Source organism: Ctenopharyngodon idella, chromosome 7 (genome assembly GCF_019924925.1).
Source record: "Ctenopharyngodon idella isolate HZGC_01 chromosome 7, HZGC01, whole genome shotgun sequence".
NCBI lineage: Eukaryota > Metazoa > Chordata > Actinopteri > Cypriniformes > Xenocyprididae > Ctenopharyngodon > Ctenopharyngodon idella.
Window position 1 is genome coordinate 1426966 of NC_067226.1, and position 22550 is coordinate 1449515.

The following is a 22550-nucleotide window of genomic DNA, read 5'->3' on the forward strand; positions in this document are numbered from 1 at the left end:
AGTGAAATATTACAGTGATGGCAGACAAAACGCAAAACTACATTTAATAATAATTTACTGATGTATTTTAACAGGTCAGGCATGCACATTGAAACATTTATTCCCGTAAAACACAGAGCACTGCGCATAACATGCAGAAAAACTAAGTGTCCATGAATTAAGCAATTGTTGATCACTTTTTATTAAACCGTTTCTTTGTAAATGAATTAAGAAATTGTTGATCACTTTTATTAAATCGTTCCTTTGTAAATGAATTAAGAAACTATTGATCACTTTTTGTTAAAATGTTTCTTTGTAGCCTACTATATAGGGGTGGGAATCTTTAATCACCTCACGATCCGATCCGATTCCGATTCCAAAATGATTCTTGATCTACTTTTTTTTCTTATTAATTAATTAGTTTACTGACTTAAAAACCTTTAAATCCTTACATTTACATATCTTTACATAAGTAATTATAAGTAGGCCTACTTTTTAAAATAATTGCAAATTGAAAAAATTTAATTAAAACAATTAAGAATTGTTTTTGTTAAGAATTTTAAACTAATATAACTACAAAACATACAAGCAAGTAGCAAATAATAAAGAGGAGCAACGAAACATTACAAGCAATAAACAAAGAGTGCTTTCAATATTTAAGATTATCTGAATGTTTTCTTTTTCATGTTTACTGTCGTTTGATTGTTACATCATAGAACGTTGGAGATCTAATAAGTTGCATTCACGAACAGATCTCTTTTTAAATATAATAAGTAATGGGGTTTGTCCTGTCCATTTAATCCCTTAAGACAAAACTGGCTGTGTTTAGGCTACACATATTTTGCGTCATAAAACCATTTTGAGACGCAAGTACATTAAATCACACGCATGCGCGAGCAATCTTCACAAACAAAGTGTCAGCATTTGAAATTGAAAGCAGCCTTCTGTAAGTGAGTTTCATATTTTAAATATATAAGTCCACTGCATTCCAAATGACATAAATGATGCCTTCGTAGAGCATTTGTAAGGAAAATACCAACGGGCGAGACAACGCACAGCAACATCAAACAAAGGTTGCGTCTCTCACGGCGCATCCTGTGCAGTGAAACCCGCGAATGTCATTGTAATTCGCTTCAACCTTTCCGAACTTTATGAAATATTATTTTACGGAAGGTTCGAGTGGTGTATGTGTGTGAGGAATTGGAAGCAAGCAGAATCCGGGTGTTTTTAACCAAGACAAACAGAGACTGAGGCCACATCCACACAAAGCCAGAGCTTTCCCTATCCGCTCTTTTTTTTTTTTTTCCTCATTCTAAAACAGAAAATCCGTAAACACTGCGTCGTCTCAAGAAATATCTGCGTACACACGAAAACGCTGAAACCGACTCAAAACAATGTAGTATACATGCCAGACCAGTATGTGATGCTGTAATTCTGCCACAGAGAAAAATCAGAGAAGAAGACTTGGAACATGCACATAAACCTTGCGCGCTGTATACAAACCCAACACAACAATCCATAATCATTTGTTGCTCACCGTAGTAGCAAATGAGCAGAAGATTTTGCTTTAGTAAAGCTAATAGGCTCAGTAGCTTCTGCAGCATGAACACAAGCATGTAGTCCACCATTGTTGTTGTTGTTGCTGTTACGTGACGTTGCGGTCATGAAAACGCAAGGGTGTCGTTTTCAGATTTATCCACTCTGGGACCTGGTTTTAAATAATTGTGGATTCAGGTTCTCAAAACACCAGAGCCGTCTGGACGAAACACCGATACGATAGAAAATCTTTACGTATACAGCTAAACGCGTCTCCGTGTGTACGGGCTTTAAGCCAGAACTGAGGATATAAATACACTGACCAAACAAAGGAACTAATGAGTAAAATAATAGACCACATGTGGAAACAAATTAACTAATTAACTAACTGACAGACAGAAACTAGGTCACAGAAAACAAAGCAATAAAGACAGATCCAATAACATACTGAACATGTGACAGATCGCCCCCTCCCTGGAAAGGTGCATCCTCAAGCCGTAAAGAGTCCGTACTGAGGAGGGAAGGAGGGAGGGGAGGAGGGAAGGAGGGAGGGAGGTAGGGAGGGTTGGGGCTCTAGAGGGAGATGTGGAATAAAAGACAGAAGAAAACAGCCCATGGGGATGTGTAGAGAGGGATGAGCCAGAGGGAAGCCAGGAGCAGGAGGAGCCAGATGGTAATCCAGAGGCCAGCCAGGACGAGGCCCCAGGGCAGAGTTGAAAGTGTGAGGAGCCATGGTTGAGACAATACAATGATAACCAACACCCTGGCGACCAACGGAGATGACGCCACCACTGAAGGAGACCCAGATGGAGCCCACGAGCAGCCGTTGGTCCTGGAGACCGAGGAGGAACCGTGGCGACAAGCGTCTGAGGTGGAGCTAAAAAAAATCCTGAGAGCAGAGGCTGAGACGGTGTGACCGAGGATGAAGGTGGAGCCGGGGGAAGGAGAAGCCAGCCGAAACCAAATGGTGCAGGCAGGTCAACGACTGACCAAGTCGGAGCTGGAGGGACAAGGGAGCCCGGAGAAGTCATATGGCCGGTGGTTTCCAGTGGAGCCGAGGGTGGGAGGAGTCAAGGTGGAGCCGAAGTGTCGATGGGCCGAGGTGAAGCAGGGGGCACAGAGGCTGGAGGCCGAGACAGGGGATCCTCTGTGCGGGATGGAGCTGATGGCCTGAAGACACTTGGCGTATCCAGATGGCATGTGGGAGATGCAGAAGGGATGAAAGACAGCAGCAATGGTTTGGATGAGGAACTGGCTGAATGAGGAGGCAGGAGAGAGAGACTGGGTGGGCATTCAGGGGACACTGGAGATACTGAGAGTGTTGGAGAATCAGGAGACGCTGGAGATACAGGGGAGCTGGGAAAAACCTCTCCAAAAAAGTCAATAAGATCTTTCTCAAAAATGTCCAGTTCATTGTAATAGTTGCCAGAGCCCATTATAAACTCATCCACTGCGTTGGTCTTGTTGGCTGAGCTCTCATTCCAGTCCGCGAGCTCCACAAGAACTCCCTCTGGGACAACGGTTGCTGCCGGCTCGTGCACCTGGTCAGACCCCTGCTGTGAAGTGAACTCAGAGACAATTGTACCATCCGACCTTGTCCTCGGTCCTGGCTCGTCCATCGCGGCGGGTTGGCCTCCTCGGTCTGCTTTGGGCATGTGCGACACCCCTGTCGCGTCGTTCACCGGTGGTGGCTGGCTGGTCTGGCGGCTCTGGAGTCGGAGTGGGGCTAGAGAGTTCTTCCTCAGCGAGGCAGACTCAACAAACAGGGAACAATCTGGAAAGTCTGTGAGGCTCACTAGATACAGAAATCCACAATTGTGGGCCTCAAGGCTTTTCTGCTCCTACTCCAGGCAAAGCAGCATAACAGCAGGTTACAGTTACAGTCCATGCTGTAATTGGTATTCGGTTTGCCTTTCTGTAATTACACAAATTGGAATTTAATAATCAAACATAGGAGGCAGAGCTACACACATTTAACATTAACCAAGATGAACAGAGACTAAGACAGAACTGAGGATATAAATACACTGACCGAACAAATGAACTAATGAGTAAAATAATAGACCACAGGTGGAATGAATTAACTAATTAACTCACTGACAGACAGAAACTAGGTCATGGAAAACAAAGTAACTAATTAACTGTGTATGTGTGTTTGTGGATTCACATTTAGCAGATTCTATCTATCTCTCTCTCTCTCTCTCTCTCTCTCTGTGTGTGTGTGTGTGTGTTTGTGTGTGTCCGGGCCACTATAGGGGAAATTGATGTAGTCTGAGGGAAAGGTCAAATCTGTCTCGGCAGTTAATTAGTTACTTCAAATACCCTGCTACCAACCTACAAACCTCTCAGTCTTACACATATGTTTTATGTATATAAGATGATTCTGTCTTTATTGCTCATTACTGGAGATGTCAACTTCAGCAGAGGAGAATAAGGAATGTACTCACACTCAACATATGTTTATACAGCATATGTCATTTTAGGTTAAAGTAAATCATCTGTGACAACTGACCGGATTTTAAACAAAAACAAAATAAGAATAAGTGCCGATAACCAATATAAAGAATCAATATTTATTATTCTATAAATATTGATTTTTGACAATTCTGTTTTTCTGTTTTTGACAATTATAACAGCACTGAACTGAACAAACTATTTTATTTAAAGGGTTAGTTCACCCAAAAATGAAAATTCTGTCATTAATTACTCGGCCTCATGTCGTTCCAACCCCGTAAGATCTTTGTTCATCTTTGGAACTCATTAGGATTCGTGAGCCTTCTGGCCTTCAAAAGACTGCAACACAATAACCACTTTCAAGGCCCAGAATGGTAGTAAATACAACTTTAAAATAGTCCATGTGACCACAGTAGTTCAACCTTAATGTTATAAAGCGACGAGAATACTTTTTGTGTGCAAAAAACAAACAAAAATAACAACTTTATTCAACAATTTCTTCTCTTCCATGTCAGTCTCCTACGCTGATCACGTAGTACACACAGTGCAGTGCTTCCGGGTTCTACGTCAGAACGGTGACTCATTATTGGCCAGCTCTGTGTTTGATCCACATTACCTATCTGATCCAGGGGATATGAATGTTTTTTCCTTAGGTCGATCACATAGCACTGAAAAGACAGCGATTTCTCCCTGAAAGTAAATTCAGCTATTTGGCAATATCCAGTGCCTTCAGCTGGATTACAACTCTGTTATGGGCAGCCCCTCATTTCTTTTTTTCGGCTACATACTGACGAACTTGCCTGTCAGTTTCTTCGAAGTGGCCACTTTTAGGACCACCTTTAAGACTCTCTTTTTAGGCTCACCATCTTCTAACATTACACTCTGACACCGTATTTCTTGGGCACTCCCTATTGTTGCCGGTGTGTTATTGACATGTAAAAGCCTAGACCCTGAATATAAGATGACCCCATTTTTTTCCCAGATGTATTTCCAAGAAAAAAAACACTGTCTTATATTCGGAACAATACGGTAGTAAGAAACACAATTCCATTCCCCTCAGTCCAGAATGATTCCTTATATTAGAAGGAATGGTTGGCAGCCCTACTCATTAGAAGCATTACCTTGTTCGTCTATGATCTTGTCTACCTCCGTTACATCTTTACTCTCTCTCTCTGCCCTATGTCAGTCTTGTTACACTGCATTTCATCATTTAGCTCTATTTCTACCATATGAACACCATATCGCCTGTGTGTCTGCAGTAAATCACATGTGTTTAACGGTATTCTCCAGATTCTCCCAGAAGCGATTTCTGTTAAATTGGTTCAGCGAATCAGTGGATACTGGCCATTGTCTTCTGAGAGACGCAGCACAGAGCTGGATAATGAGAAGGCCTAATCTATCACTAAACGTCTGCTGTAGGAGAGATTTGAGGAACCCTCTGACCACACACACTACTGCTTTTCAATTATAGTGGACTTTCTATAGATTTCTGTTGTTTTATAATGAGCTCATGACATTTTTAATCCCGAACCTAAACCTAAACCTCGCACAAAGCTTTTTGCACTTTTAGATGTTAATTAAGTCCTTATTTAGTGTGTTTATTATTATTAAGACATTTTCCAAGTGGGGACTGTTGGCTGATCAACACAATGCATAAGATTTCAGGTTGTAGTATCATTGTGAGGACATTTGGTCCCAGCAATGTAAGTAAAAGCTATATTTAATTTTTTTTTAAACATTTTTTTTATTATTATTATTTCACTGCTTTTATAACAAATTTTTTTTTTTTTTTAATTAATCTTAATTATTAGATACAATTTTCTAATCTTTTCTTTGTGGATATCCCCATTGGGGTTTTGTCAGCTTTAGCTTAAGTTCCTAAAGTATAGCTTTGTACACAGTACAGCAGTATAAAAACACAGTTTCATTGTTTGAAGATTTTTTTCACTCTTTCCCATACACATCTACGTCAACAGCCTCTCTCCTGCAGAGCTTGAAGATCTTGTGTAAGTGGTTTATGGATGTGTGTTAGCAGGGCATGTTTCCTCCGCCTGTTACATCAGAGCTAGGATTTTAATCAACTCGCTGTATTCCACAGACACTCCATAAAAACATCTGTAACCCAGCCAGCTCTCACATCACATTTCTAGCATATCCTCAGAGCTTCAGATGTGTTTGGGTTTCAGGTTAGAGGAGATTTAATGTCAAATGTAATGAAATTTTTATAGGATTTATGGGCAATCTGCTTATTTACAGCTGGGTCCATATATATTTGGACACATGAACATTTTTTTTTTTTTTTCAGGTATTTACCAAAACATATTCAAGCTACAGTTATATATTGGATTGAGCATGCATTTCTCTTGCTGAAGGCAAAACTAAAGGCAGAAAGACCCACAAACAAACAACAGTTAAGGCCTGGCAAAGCATTACAAAGGAGGAAACCCAGTCTTTGGTGATGTCCATGGGTTCTAGACTTCAGGCAGTCATTGTCTGAAAAGGATTCTCAACAAAATATTAAAAATTAACATTTTATTTATGATGATATTCATTTGTCCAATTACATTTGAGTCCCTGAAAATGGGGGAACTGTGTATAAAAATGGTTGCAGTTCCTAAACTTTTTACTTAATATTTTTGTTCAGCCTCTTGAATTAAAACTGAAAGTCTGCACTTCAAATTCATCTTGGTTGCTTCATTTTAATTTTATTCTGGTCACATACAGAGACAAAAATATGAAAATTGTGCCTGTGCCCAAATATATATATGGGTAATATTTGACTAATACACCTATGTTTCAAAGACATTTTTATTCAATACTTTATGTACTGCTTACAGCGTCTGTTTGTACTAGAGTAAAGTTCAACATAAGCCTATACTATTTAAATACCAATGTAGTGGCATCTATGTTTTTTGTCAGTTTTATTTTGATAAACATGACACAATATAACATCACGACTACATGAAAAGAGCTTTAACTGTTATAAAAGTACAGATTTGTGAGCATTAGTGGAATTGAAGGTGTGAGAATAAACACGAAACACACGTGATCGTTGTCATGTGGTGAATCCGGCCAATCATGAAACAGCTGTGTCGTCATCAGAACCCGAGCCCGTGTTGTGTTATGTTCTCATTGGTTGCTTTTGTCATGTGATACTCAGTTCTGTGATTGGTTTATTGTCTTGATTATTCAGAGGTGTTTCTTTGTTAGTCAGTAGTCTCTGTGTATAAATAGACCTAATGTTTCCATTGTCTCTTGTCGTCTCTGTGTATAAATAGAACTCATGTTTCCATTGTTTCTTGTCTAGTATTGATGTTATAACCTACTGTTGGTAAGTGTATTTATGTTCATGCCAAGTTTTCTTGTGTCACGTTAATATCAAGTCAAACCGGTTTTGGATTATGTTTTTGTTACTTTGTTGATCTTTAAATAAATTGCACATGGTTTCTCAACTACAACTCGCCTCAGTGGATTTACACCAGGGGCCCGTTTCAGAAAGGAGGTTAAATGAAAACTCTGAGTATGTTAACCCTGAAATGAGGGAAACTCTGGGTTTTCTGTTTCAGAAAGGGAGGTATGTCAAACCCGAGAAAGCAGGGTAAGTCAAGCCCGTTTCTAAAAGGGAGGTAACTCTTACTCAGAGTCAGTTACCATGGTAACTTACTCTGTGAACCTAACCTGGTCGGGAGCAGGTTTTCTTCGGTAAACTCAGAGTTTCCTTCGGTCTGATGTAAAAATATTTCATTCATTCATTCACGCTGCAAAAATGCTTTGAGTATTTTTTGTCCTATTTCAAGAACAAATATCTAAAAATTCTTAAATCAAAATGCATTTTCTATATAAGAAAATGATATAAGATATTTAGTCTTGTTTTCTGGGGGGATCTAAATTAAGTGCATTTTACTTAAAATTATTAATATCTGCCAGTGTGGTAATAAAAATAATCTTAATGCAAACGGAAAACAAGATTATTCGGAGTGTCTATTACTAAGTGCAAATTTACAGTAGCCCCGCCCATCAATGTCACACAAGGTTAAAATCATTGATGGCTTCAGTGGTGTAGGTAGTAGCGCGTTGGACGCTGAGAACTAAATTGCGATGTGATTGACTGGGTTCGAATCTGCCTTCTGCCGAGCTCTCTATTCTCCCTTTTCCCATCACATCAGAAAGGCATTTATTTTCAATAAAAATAAGAAAATGTTCTGAAAGTGGAAATAAATTGCCTAACGAGTGTTTAATAATGATAAAATAATTTACACTCTGTTATTATTGCATCCTGTTAATTTACAACAATACTGAGGTGCAAATAGTATGTATCTGCCAGTATAAAAAATAAATAGCATCTAATTACTGTTTACACTTATTGCAAATAACTGCTACTTTTAGCCTACATGGTAAATAGAACATAATTTGCAAAAAAAAAAAAAAAAAAAAGCACTTAAATTATTAAATTATTTTATTTCTTACCTTTTTGCATGTGGAATACCATGAAAATGAATATTAGTTCAATAACTTACCGTTCTGCCAGTTTTCACCTTTGATATTATAACAGTGATAAGAATTAAACTTGCATTGACTCAGAAGTACAGTATGCGGACGTCATTTTGTCACGTGCTGTTGCCATGGTGAATCATAATATAGGAGCTCCATTGATGATGGCTTTTCATAGTCGTGGTGCACGCGCTTAACTCAGAGTCAACCTACTCAGAGTCGATTGAATTAACTCAGTTCATGGACTTTTAGTTTGTATTCATTAAGGCCAAAGTATACTTCGGCCGTCCATGTACACGCACTGTCCGTGTGAATTTGGCTGCACGTGGACAGGGTACAACAGCACATGCGCAAGAGAGACAGAATAGTCACAACAATTGTATTGTGCATATGTAGAACTCAGGCATCCGCACTCATCCACGGTTAAGTGTACTTTGAAAGCTGTGTAGACATGACTGGGCGCGAGACTCATCCGGACGCAGAAAGTGAAGTATACCCGGGCCTTTAGTTCCTGTTTCCCTTCGTTCAGAACTGAACTGAACTGAAAATGACATGACAGGGAATGATTTAGCAGGAACAGGAAGTGACAGAGTTCAATATTCATGTAAAGGCTCCCTCTTGCGGACAGGAACCTGAACAGATGTAACAAATATAAATGCTGGTTACATTTTATTTAGCATATTCATGTTAACAACATAGATGACAAATTAAGAGGACAAATACAAGCCTGTTTTAATTCCAGCAGTCAGTTTGTCAATCTGTAGAAATTGCAGTAGATCTACTGGTTGTTTAAATCGTCTAATAGACTAATAATAATAATAATAGTGTGTCTTCATCACTTCAATTAATGTATAATTATTGCATTTTTAGCTCTGACTTTATAATATATAATATTTGATAAAGTAAGTACTAAGGAAGTTTATAATTTGTTGTCTGTTGTTGCACACTCTGGGAAGCATTTTAGCACCACGTAGTTTCACTCTGTATAACTTTTGCACAGCAGCAAGGGGTTAACCTAGGGTAAAAACTAGCTTTTATTTGGGGTGTTACTGTAATAAGACATTAACCCAGGGTTACGTGTGAAAAGCCCTAGAGACCCATGTCATTTCTCAGGATTACTTTTTCAGTGGTATCTTATAATATAATACCTTAACATGCCAGGTAGGGACATTTAGAAAAAAAATCAAAACATAATATGTTTGCTAGTCCTGATAAAGATGACATGCAGTCATAATGTGATTGGTTTTAGCAGAGATTCGCAGATGCTGGCACCCTGTTCATCCTGACTGTCTTCAGCCACCTGTTATACAAACTCAGCAAAGCCTCTGGCATATGTGATCAAACCTTTGTGTGTGTGTGTGTGTGTGTGTGTGCGTGTATGCTGTGATTATTATATGCATGAGAGGTTGGACAGCAAGTCATATTTATTCAAAAGCAAAGTCATTTTTCCAACCGTTGACCATGTGACAGAGAAGTGGTAAGAGTTGTTTTTCCTGTGCATACACTGTGGAGGGAGAAGAGTGAATGATGAAAAATACAGTGGAGAAAAAGAGAGAGAAGCTAAGGCATTCCATGCTAAACTATCTTTAGACAGGCATGAAAACACAAGACAAGTATTATTCACACTCTGTAATTCGGTAAATAAATATAATTTTTTTTCTCTATGAATGCCTCTCAGTTAGACTTGTTCTTAAAGGCACAATATGTAGGATTTTTGGACTAAAATATTGTAGAAACCATGGAAACACTATAGATGCTTTAAAGTGCCCCTATTGTGTTATTTGAAAGGTTCCTAATTTTGTTTTGGAAGTCTCGTATAACAGGTTTACATGCATCCAAGGTCAAATTTTTTTTTTCATTTTCTCATAATATACATTGCATATCACCACATTGTTCAATGATTGTCAAACGACTCAATGGATGAATCATACCCTTCCTTTCCGAAAGCCTGCTCTGCTCTGACTGGTCAGACGGCCCAATCTGTTGTGATTGGTCTACCATGTACAGCGCAAGTCGGAAACAAACGTCCATTACCATAACTGATTCAGCTCTGTATGCTTCCTAAAGCTCAGCGATTGTACACACGGTAAAGACAGTAACGATGGCGTCAATTTTACCATATCAATCTGAGCGCGAGTCTGATGATGAAACATTAGAAGAAATAGTTATTCAACCCATGCCTCCATCACATAGATGACCTGAGTTTGTCAGTGATACCAGTTTGAGGTACATTATGAGATGTAATTCCTCACTATCAGCATTAACAAGTGTATGTCCATCAACAAACCAATGTGTATACAGTCAAACCAAAAATTAACTGTGACATATTATACCCAACAATTCTTCATACAGTGGACTACCAGTAAAATTGATAAAAATTTGGAACCAAAAATTATTCAGACACTTTTGACCTGACCGTGTTTTGCTTAAGTGTTATCTGACGTAATTAAGATTAATTTTTTCTGACACAGTTTAACTCTGAAATCTTGTCATATTTTATTACCATTTTTTTAATCTATAGTGAATAAACTGTATTAATGAATGAAATATTCAAGGTGTCTGAATACATTTTGGTTTGACTGTATTTCTAAATTATTGCGGTAGGCCAGGGCCCAGGGCATCCAAGATGTAGGTGACTTTGTTTCTTCAGTAGAACACAAATGATGATTTTTAACTCCAACCGTTGCGGTCTGTCAGTCATATAATGCTTGTCAATGGGAACTCCATCTATAAAAGTAAAAAAAACATGCACAGACAAATCCAAATTAAACCCTGCGGCTCGTGACGACACATTGATGTCCTAAGACACGACAGATCGGTTTGTGCGAGAAACCGAACAGTATTTATATCATTTTTTACCTCTAAAACACCACTATGTCCAACTGCCTTGTGCGTCTGGTTGGTGAGGTCTGAACGCGCTCTGACAACGGAAGTAATGTCTCGCACTCATTGAAGTATAAGCACGAGACATCACTTCCATCATCAGAACACGTTTTCAGACCTCACCAACCGGATGCGCAAGGCAGTTGGACATAGTGGTGTTTTAGAGGTAAAAAATGATATAAATACTGTTTGGTTTCTCACACAAACTGATCGTTTCGTGTCTTAGGACATCAATGTGTCGATCAATTTACTCTTATAGATGGAGTTAACAATTGACAAGCATTATACGACTGACAGACCGCAACGGTTGGAGTTAAAAATCATCATTTGTGTTCTACTGAAGAAACAAAGTCACCTACATCTTGGATGCCCTGGGGGTAAGCAGATAAACATCAAATTTTCACTTTTGGGTGAACTATCCCTTTAAGTGGTTGAGAGTTGACTCTTTCTTTTGAGAGACAATAACTATATTTATGATGCACTTTTCAGCTTTACAACTTTACAGACTGTTTACATTCACATACAGCTACATTACACACTGTGTGAAAGGTAATTTTCAAAAATCCATAATAGGGGCACGTTAATATATTACATGTTTTACTAGAACATCTGTTTGGTTACATTTATAGACAGAAAACTAATTATTGTTATGTAGCTCAACACATTTAGGCTTATTGTTTGAATCTCGTTTTCTTGATTTTCCGCGACTGCATGTTTTCACCATGCCTCAGAGAAAAACACTATTTTGTCAAGTAGCTAACATAGCATAATCAGATGCAGCTTTATTTGTAGTAACAGTAATACAGCCTTTTCTCCGTCATACAGTGTTTTAAAATTAATTGCATACCATTTATCAACACAAGCCATCTAACATTTATTAATATGATATTCTAATATTGATCTAGCTTACTGCAGTGTGCAACAAGTATCTCATAGCAGCCACCAAGCGAACGCACAGAGAAGATTCCACGCTCAATTTCAGCGTCATCAAGCTACGCCTTTGTTTTGAATAGGCAACCTCTAGCGGCAAAAATTGACATAGTGTGCCTTTAAATTCCTAAAAGCAGGGCTTGTTGTCTTTGTGGACAAAAACTTAATGCCACAGTTTAATTGCCTTAAAACACAACATCTACCCGTCAACCGCTTATTTTTTTATTTTTTTTTTGGCTTCACATGGTCATTCTAATTTACATAGATATTCATATTCTGTTGTCACCCAAAGGCTTGTTCAAGCATCCAGAAAGATAAATGATCACAGCCTTTCAAAGAAGGAACTCCTTTTAATTTTAACAAATAATTTCTGGCCTTTAATGGTTCACATTATAAAAGGAAGTAGATCAGAAATGGGCTGACAATGCAATTGTTTAACGAGGGGGCAAAGGTTGCGCTAACTTTCCCGTTTTCCCTTAATTGCTTGTCTTTCATTATGTCCTCTTGACACTCGCTTTGCATCTAATTAAAATATCAGATGAATATTCAGCGTAGGGCAGGGACACTTCATTGTTTGGGTGCGTAGGATTAGAACAAGAGTATGTGATGGTGGAAAAGAACAGCGTCTGATCAAGTGTGTCTCTTTTCCACAGCGGGCGGCACTCAAGTCGGAGAGCAGGCACTGATTGACAGCTGACTGTGGATAAGCTACTGACAATTCACTCTGCAGTCCTGCACGCTGAAGGAGCTCTCAGGTGAACGCTGTAAAACTGAAGGTTGAGGGGCTCACAGGGTGGAACAGATGTTACTTACTGCATTCATTTCAATTGCTGGAGCAGAATATTGATCACAGAATGTCATTTTATTGGATGAATCTGTAGCCACGTCATTTGTCATTCCGATTAAAATCATTCCGATTGAAAGATTCAGTCGACTGTTTACATGAGACATTATCTAATCCGATATGGTGTTTACATGTGCTGGCGCTTTCAATTGGAATGACTTTGTGACATGCGCACATTAGCTTATGTCCTGTTTGCCGCCTTTTATTCCTGTCAACATGGAGTTCCATTATTTCTTATGCGCGCTATTTTTATGTAAAGGGATGCTCTTAATCAAGCAACAGCATTAATTTGTAGCATATTACTGCTGGAAGGTATAAGGAAAAGATGGGCACAGGAAGCTGACCTTTTTGGTGGCTGTGCATCTAAATACTACCCCCTCCCTCCTCCGAAAAGCAGAAGCGTGTGGATGAAGGTCCATAGCAATGATACAGTTCCTTCAGTGTATTTAATAAATGTGTTGTTTCAGTTTTACTCCAGTTTAATTTTGCCACCGCCATTGCGCATTCTGACGACCCCTGGCCTCTAGACGTATGAATCCATAAATGTATAATGAATTCAGTGAGTGATTAAATTATTTAAGGGAGTAAGTAAATGTAAATGGTGGAACAAGTGAGAAAATGTCAGTGAAATGAATAGATGAATGTCAAAAAGTGAAGAGCGAGTGAGAGAATGAATAAATAAGAGAATGCATTAATGAATTGTTTAGGTTACATTTTATTTTAATTTTCTACTTTAGACATTCTACTAACTATAAGCAACTTTGTAACTACATGTCAACCAACTCTCATTAATTTGCAACTCTGTTATGTTAGGGTTTGGGTTAGTAGAATAAGTTGGCATGTACTTGCAAAGTTACTTATAGTCAGAAGAATGTCTGTTGGGGGAGCATCAAAATAAAGTGTTAGCAGATATTAAGCAGACAGTCTATTAATACTCTAATAATTGCTATTTGACATGTAGGTATCACAGCCCATCGTTTAGAGTTGGAGACTCCTCTTCTTGTACGGCGTGAGACAATTTCCCAGGGTCCAAAAACATCGACACCTACATAGGTGAAAGGAGGTGCTACTTGTAGCCATTCTGCTGGCAGAGCTGCCATCTGCTGATGTTCCATTTTTCCCCTCAGTCTTCTACAAGTGACGCATCTGTGAAGCAAACTGCTAATGCAGCGTTTAGCTCCCACCAGCCAGAATCCTGCCGCTCGAATGGCACCTTCGGTCAGCTGTCTTCCTTGGTGTTTCACTGCTTTGTGATAGTGAGACACAAGCAGGGTAGCTAGATGATGCCGGCCAGGAACGATGATGGGATGAACCTCGCTCATGCTCAGATCCGACTGCTCAATACGACCTCCTACTCTAAGAAGTTGATTTTGGTCCATGATGGGGTGCAGTTTCCAAAGGCTGCTGCTCAGTGGAATGTTGGATCCTGAGTTGATACACTTAAGTTCCTCTGAATAGCACTCGTTCTGGACGCTCTTCACAATACACACTTTGGCTCTCAACAACTCTTCCTCTGTAGGTCGACAGACATGCCACCCTTGACATTCAATCTGGGTAAAGTGGGCGAAAGAACGAGCCACGTAGATGAGGTGAGCTATGGCTGTGAGGAGAGTGCTGAACTTGGAGAAGCGTTCGAAGCGTTGTGGATGTATCACATCTCTGGTAACATGAGTGAAACTTGCCACCACCTGGGAACACACTTCAGAGTCAGCGTCAGGGTCGATAAGGTCATAAGCCTCTTGAAGCTCAGGTGAATGCGAAGATACTTCATGAAGAAAGGCTGGCCCTTTGAGCCAAGTTATGCTGCTAAGCAAGTCTGAAGTCACAGTTTTTGACCCAATGTCAGCTGGGTTGAGGTGCGTTGGAACGTACTTCCACGGGCAGGAACAAGGTGGTTGACGGATTCTTTGGATCCTGTTGTGTACGTAGACATAGAATCCCCTTGACTGGTTCTGGATGTATCCCAATACGACCTTGCTATCTGTGTAGTAGGTGATGTTGTCGAACCTTGTGTTCATCTCTGAAACTATCAACAATCTTGATGGCGAGTACAGCCGCACAAAGCTCAAGTCTTGGAATAGTTAAATCAGGCTGAGGCGCCAACTTCGCCTTCCCAAAGACAAAGCCAATCTCAGTCTGTTCTTGGTGGCTTGTCACCTTGATGTAGGCTACGACTGCTATTGCCTTGACCGATGCATCTGCGAAGATACAGAGTTCTCTTCTTAGAGCACCTGCGGTGGAGAATGACGTATAAGGGCGTGGTATCTGGAGTCCCTCCAGGTCTCGGAGTGACCGTTTCCATCTAGTCCATTCAGTCTCCATGTCTTTGGGAAGAGGTGTGTCCCAATCCTCTGCTTGCTTAGTCGGTTCTCTGAGTATCAGTCTTCCATGAACCGTGATGGGTGCGAGGAATCCTAGAGGATCGTAGAGGTTGTTCATGGTCGAAAGTACTCCTTTGTGAGTGAATGGCTTCTGGTCACCTTCAATTTGAAACATGAAGGTGTCTGTGCGCATGTTCCAGAACAATCCAAGGCTATGTTGTATTGGCAGATCATCAACAAAGAGATCTGGGCTGTTGATGTCCTTGGTGCGATCTTCAAATGGAAACGCTTCGATGACTGCCGGTCGATTTGAAGCAATTTTGTGTAGCCTGAGGTTAGAAGCTGCAAGCATCTTCTGTGATCGCCCGAGGACGCTGATGGCCTCTTCCTCTGTGCTGAAGGACTTCAAAGCGTTGTCAACATAGAACTCGCGGTCGATGAATCTTCTTGCATCACTACCATAGTTGGCTTCTGCTTCCTTAGCTGCCCGTCGCAGATCGTACACTGCAACAGCAGGCGAGGAACCATTCCCAAAAAGGTGAACCCGCATTCTGTAGTCCACGATGTTGGAGGTAGGGTCGTTGTTCCTGTACCACAGGAAACAGAGAAAATCACGGTGGTCCTCCTTGACAAGAAAGCAGTGGAACATGTGCTCGATGTTGGCAGTGATCACCACCTGTTCCTTCCTAAACCTCATAAGAACACCAAGCAGGCTATTATTAAGGTCGGGACCAGTAAGCAAGATATCGTTGAGCAACACTCCTTCATATGATGCACTGCTGTCAAGACCACACGAATCCTATCTGGTTTCCTTGGATGATACACACCGAACAGGGGTAGGTATCAACACTCTTGTCTAGGCTGTACTGGCGGTGCGACTTCAGTGTGTGCCTTCTTGAACATCTTCTCCATAAACTCTAGGAAATCGGCTTTCATCTGTGGTCGTTTTCCCAATGAGCGCTGGAGCGAGACAAGATGGTCGAAAACCTGTTTCCTGTTGTTAGGCAGCCTCTGTCTCGGCGACCGAAAGGGTAAAGGTGCAACCCAACTTTTGGAACTGTCCCGATAGCACTCAGCTTCCAGTATCTTCAGAAACTCTAGATCCTCCATGGATGGAGCAAGTCTATGGTCGTCGGAAGAACGAGCGAAGACAGTTTGCCCTAAGCAGTCTCCAAAGAGCGTCATTGAACCATGGATGGGGGTTGGTGCTGGATGATGCTGAGGTCTAGACGCTTGACCAAATACCTCTTTCACTCTGATCAGGTTGTTGCATGGTTGAAGATAACTCGTACGACCATTCTCTAAGATGGCTGTTTTGTAGCTTCTCACCTCTTGTGTTCTGTGAGCACCTCCAAGGCACACATCACCGATGACGACCCATCCTAGATCAAGCCTTTGCGCAAACGGTGCATCTCCTGGGCCACTTATCTGTTCTCGGACATTGTGTACTTGTAAGATGTCTCTGCCCAGTAAGAGGAGAATTTTGGCGTCTGGATCTAATGGCGGAATCTTGTCAGCGATGCACTTCAGGTGGGCATGATGGTAGGCTGCTTCCAGCATAGGAATCTCGGTGCGAACGTTAGGGATTTGGTTGCATTCCAGGAGTGTAGGCAGGTGAATGCTTATTTTCTTGTCCACCGACTCCACAGTGTAACGGCTGGCTCTCCTCCCCAACGTCTCTGAACACCCCACACAGGTCTTGAGGGTACATGAGTAGGAACTTCCAGAGATCTTAAAAACCTCAAAGAACTCCGACCGCGCCAGGGAGCAATTGCTCTGTTCGTCTAGTATGGCGTACATTCTCTTGGACTCCTTCCTGCAGCCGTTGGGGAACACACTGACAAGGCAGATCTTAGCACATGTTCTGGCACTCAATCCTTCACCACGTACTTGAGTGCACGTCGACTTGACCTCCCGGATTTCTGCTTTGTCCACCTCCCTGCCATCCTCTGAAGTGGAAGGGGACGACTTAGATTTCCAGGTAGGTGGGTAGGGGTTAAGTGCTGTCACATGAGCCACACTCCCACACTCTGTACATTTAGCAGTTTAGCACCTTAGCAGTTCCTGAGACCTGCGTCTTGTGAACGTATACAGTTAGTAGGTTCTTAGTCTTAGTAGGTTTCTCCCACTTACTCTTTCTCTCTGCTGGAGCTTGCGTGAAGAAGTTAAAACTTGGGTCAGTGCGAGCCCTTGCCTTCATGGCGATGAAGTCTACCAACACGGAGAAAGGTGGAAAGCTAACGAAATGTTCCTGTTTGTATCTTGTGCCAAGGTAAAGCCACTTTTCTTGCATGTTGTATGGAAGTTTCTCGATAATGGGCTTAATACCTCTGGAGGTATCCAAATACGACAAGCCTGCAAGGTAGCCGTCTTCTTTGGCCGCTTGTAGCTCCGACAACAGGTCGGCTAGATCCCTGAGTCTTTGTGGATCCTTTGTTGTAACCTTCGGAAAGTTTTCTAGCTTGTTGAACAAAGCCTGTTCGACGGCCTCTGGTGAGCCATATATTTCGTCTAGGTGTTCCCATGCCATGCGCAATCCTGGATCAATGCTGGATCTTTAATGTTGACTGTTTTAATTCTTCTTACTTGTTCTGTCGACTCTTTTCCTAGATAGGTGAGGAGGTCAAGTTCTCCTGCAGCAGACAGGTCTAGATCTGTGATAGCATTCAGGAACAATGTTTTCCAGGCCAAATAGTTCATTGGCTGGTCATCATATGCAGTTAGACCTGAAGTCACCAGGCTGCTACGACCTAGGTATTTGATGAGATCTCCAGTGGATGTAGAATGGTCATAGCTAGCTCCATAAGGTGTCTTGTGAGCATGTGTGCACGCAGGAGGCGAGGGATCCGCTTTGACGTTCTTATGCGAACGACTCCCACCACGCTGAAGAACTGGGAAAGAGTTAAGCGCTTGATTGTAGCTTTGTTGTAGTGGTGCTCCACTGGTTTGAGGAGCTTGATGAACTTGATGTGGCATAATGTCTGAAGCAGCAGCTTGATTTTGACTCGCGCTGAGTGGGTGAGGCATTGAGAAGATAGTATCATTAGGTTGAGAATGTGGAGAATGCAGCGTTGGCAAAGCATAATCACTACCTCTTCTGACTGATAAACCTCTGTTGCATAGGCTGGCTTGTACCGACACATAAGCGGCGACTCGCTGGACTTTGACCGATTGAGGAACCTGGCTGCTAGCCTTACTGCATACTTCAAAACACATATCTTGTAGACCGGCCACGAGGGCATTCGCCTCTGCTATGGCGGCATCCTTTTCTTTCTCATCATTTAATGCATCAAGATTAGCTTGAACACAAGCCTGCTCTACTTTAAGTTCGATTTCCTTCTGCGTGTGTGCTGCTCTAGCTTGCGCTGCTTCAGCCTTCGCCTTTGCCATGGCGACAGCCATACTAATCTTCGAGCTGGACGATATACCAGATAAATGACTGCTTCTTGAACGCACAGTCTCAGACTGGATATGTTCGTTCCCTTTTCTACTGTTGCTTTGTTGTGACATTGTGACTCACTGCGTTGTCAATAACAGGAGAAGAAAGCTATTGCGTAGCTGACAGGGCGCTGTAGCGTTAGCCACTTATCTCTTGGTATTGAGTTGCTCCGTAAGATGGCGATCCTTGTGACCCTCGTTAGCTGCGTCACCGTCTTTTCACTGTCATGGACTATGCTCCATTCAGCTTAAACACTCCCAAGAAACTCCAGGACACAGACGATTCATTTCCATAAAGTTTACTGGGAATATTGTGAAACTGTAATACAATACAAATGAGATACATATTAATATTAAATACAAATACAAAGTGACAGAGAAAACAGCACGGATTATCTACACAGCGGTGGTCTATATGATAAACGCAATCGAGCTAGTAAACAACCGGCAGCAATAAACATAAAGCTAACTTAGCCATCTCAATAATCTTACAAAAGATGAAAATAGGCACTATCCTAATATTACATGATAAGAAATACTCACAGACGTTGCTTTAGCAAAAGGGAAGAGGAAAAAGCGATCGCCTGAGAAACGGATGACTGGTAGAGCTCGCACACTGCTGCAACTGACTACCGCACGGCGATCTACTTCCTGATACATGACGTGCGCCGGTATTATGTCACTATGGTTACAAATATAAACAGATAACGCTGTACTGCTGAAACAAAATAAAAATACTTTTTTTTTTTTCTCAAGCGGCATGACAGTGTTCGTGATTTAGTTAATAAAACTTGTGCACAATACATATTTAGTTCTGACTCTCTGTCTGCAATAGATTGTCTCTTAAATGATCAGATCTTATTATCAGCTCTAAGCACTGTAAATGCTAAGAAAGAATTATTTTTCTGTGGCCATGAAAAAAATACCATTCTCTTAGAATTAGTCAAGTCAAGAATTAGTCAAGTCATCTTCATTTATATAGCGCTTTTCACAATACATATTGTTTCAAAGAAGCTTCACAGTGACAATAGGAAAATTATTATTGAGCTAAAGTTGGTTTTTGATTGAATCAATTCCGTTGTAAAAATTGTTAATTATTACTTTAGGGGCCACTTAAATGACACGTTTCCTACTGAAAAACCGAATACCTTTAATGCATTCTTGCCGTTCATTTACGTGTTTAGTCTATAGGTTTGCGTGTTTGAGTGTGTATGTGCGCAGAAGCTTGGTCTTTTTTTTTTTTTTTTTAAAAAGTGATATTTGCCAAATTACTTGTCTGGTCCGCATAATACAGAAAAATTAGCTGTGTCCGCGGATCTATGTGAACTGGAATAATTTGATAACGTTTTATCTATACATAGGGAAAGGGAAGGGAAGGAGGCCTTCGCAGGGGATAGTTTAGTTGACACTTCAGGGCTGCGTTATCGTCATGTCTAGATGCAGGTCCAAACCTCGGGATAAACAGAGAGAGACTAATATTAGCGTAGACGCTATTCTTCTTATGATGTAGCGAGTACATCAGGTGTTATGGGAAGTGTTCCCGGTTCCGGCTGAACTAATCTATGCAGCCTAACAATTTACATGAATTGAATTATAGAAGTAGATAATGTGTTATGTGTATGCAAGTGTAAACAGATGTGTTTTTAGTCTAGATTTAAACTGACAGAGTGTGTCTGCTTCCTGAACAGCGATAGGAAGACTGTTCCAAAGTTTAGGTGCTAAATAGGAAAAAGATCTACCGCCTGCGGTTAATTTTGATACTCTAGGTATTATCAACTGGCCTGAATTCTGAGATCGCAATAGACGTGAAGGACTATAATGCATTAAGAGCTCGCTCAGGTACTGGGGAGCTAAACCATTTAGTGCTTTGTAGGTAAGTAGTAAGATTTTAAAATCCATACAACGTTTAATAGGGAGCCAATGCAGTGTTGATAGAACCGGGCTAATATGGTCATACTTCCTGGTTCTAGTAAGAACTCTAGCTGTTGCGTTTTGGACCAGCTGTAGTTTGTTTAACAGGCAAGCGGAACAACCACCCAGTAGAGCGTTACAGTAATCTAGCCTTGAGGTCATGAACGCATGAACTAACTGTTCCGCATTCCTCATTGAGAGCATATGTCGTAGTTTAGATATATTTTTAAGATGGAAGATTGCGGTTTTACAGATGCTAGAAACATGGCTTTCAAATAAAATATTGGTATCAAAGAGCACACCAGGTTCCTAACTGACGACAAAGATAGAGCAGCCATCAAGTGTTAGACAGTATTCTAGGTTATTACGTGAAGAAGTTTTTGGTCCAAAAATTAGAATCTCTGTTTTTTCTGAATTTAGCAGTAAGAAACTATTGGTCATCCAATTTTTTTATATCAGCTATGCATTCCATTAATTTTGTGAATTGGCAAGTTTCGTCAGGGCTCAAAGAAATATAGAACTGAGTATCATCAGCGTAACAGTGAAAACATCTCAGGTTACGTATGTAACCATGGTTCCCTGAGAACAGGGAACGAGACTCTGCGTTTACCATTTACCGCTATGGGGAACCGTCACTCGTGACAGGTGTCCGAATGCCAAAGAATCACACCACTCCAATCCTATTGGCAGGCGACAGCCTATGACGTCATCATAGCGCGAACCCGGAGTATAAAGGGAGCGCCTGAGGAAGCAGTCGACACCTACTCGTCTTGAGGGACTGTTCAGCAGGCAGCCCAAAGCATGGCAGGGCAACGCAGAGTCTCGTTCCCTGTTCTCAGGGAACCATGGTTACATACGTAACCTGAGATGTTCCCTTTCGAAAGGGAACTTCAACTCTGCGTTTACCACTATGGGGAACGATATACCCACGCCGCCATGCTAAAGGAGAGTGCATGCCAAGTGACCAGACAAACGTCCGGCAGTTCCAGAGAAATGCCGGGAGCATCTCCCCTTCGGGTCACGCAAGGCTGTCAGTGACAGCATTCCCTACGGCCAACAGCCCAAGCTGAGCCTAAAAGAGGCCTTCCGCAGAAAGCCTTCCAAGGCTGCTCAAGGCATCTGGGACCAGCATTCCGTGGAAGGTGGTCCCTTAAAGGGAATGTGGCCAGGAGACCAAAAGGAACCCTGGCCAGTCACTAGAGGGGAACAAAGTCACCCTCAGCGCCACCAAGGAGGCCGTACTAATCTGAGTGAGCAACTCAAACCCACGCGCAGAGAAGGGCATCCTGGAGAGCAGAACTCAGCTGAGCGCTATAAACCCTCGTATTGAGGGGAGTATAATCCGCTCATCCTAGGATCTACTCAGTGTCTGCTTAAAGCACTGAGGAGGCTGTGCGCTAGAAAAACCCTGGTACAGGGGAGCACAAACCAGCCTAAGGCTGGTCTCAACGGGAGACTTCATAGAAGTCTACAACCAATGACCAGCTTAGGGAGCTAAGCACAATTACACAGTCAACCCAAAGGGAAGTACGAAGCTCACCCTAACAGACAGACCATACTGTAGGCACATAGTCATGGAGGCCGGAAAAAAGGGCCCTCAACATAACTAAAGTTCTAGAAGAAGAACTAAATATCACAGCAGAAACTCAAACCGCATGGCGGTATTCCAGGGTGGCCCATAAGGCCACTCACCTGAAAACATAACATGCTGGGCGCACGACCAACCATGTAATTAAGTAGCTGTGAGTGTCCACAAAACAGTC

At 41.4% G+C, this 22550-nt stretch overlaps 1 protein-coding gene across 5 annotated transcripts in view; it reads left to right on the forward strand.

Annotated features, from left to right (window-relative positions):
* The window catches only part of htr2cl1 (5-hydroxytryptamine (serotonin) receptor 2C, G protein-coupled-like 1), a 228813-nt gene that overhangs the window by 159511 nt on the left and 46752 nt on the right, over window positions 1-22550 (forward strand). For all 5 annotated transcript variants that reach the window (XM_051900733.1, XM_051900735.1, XM_051900734.1 and 2 more), the window contains one exon: window positions 12927-13028. The gene's annotated coding sequence lies outside the window, so the exon portion shown is untranslated. The remainder of the gene's footprint in view (window positions 1-12926; window positions 13029-22550) is intronic.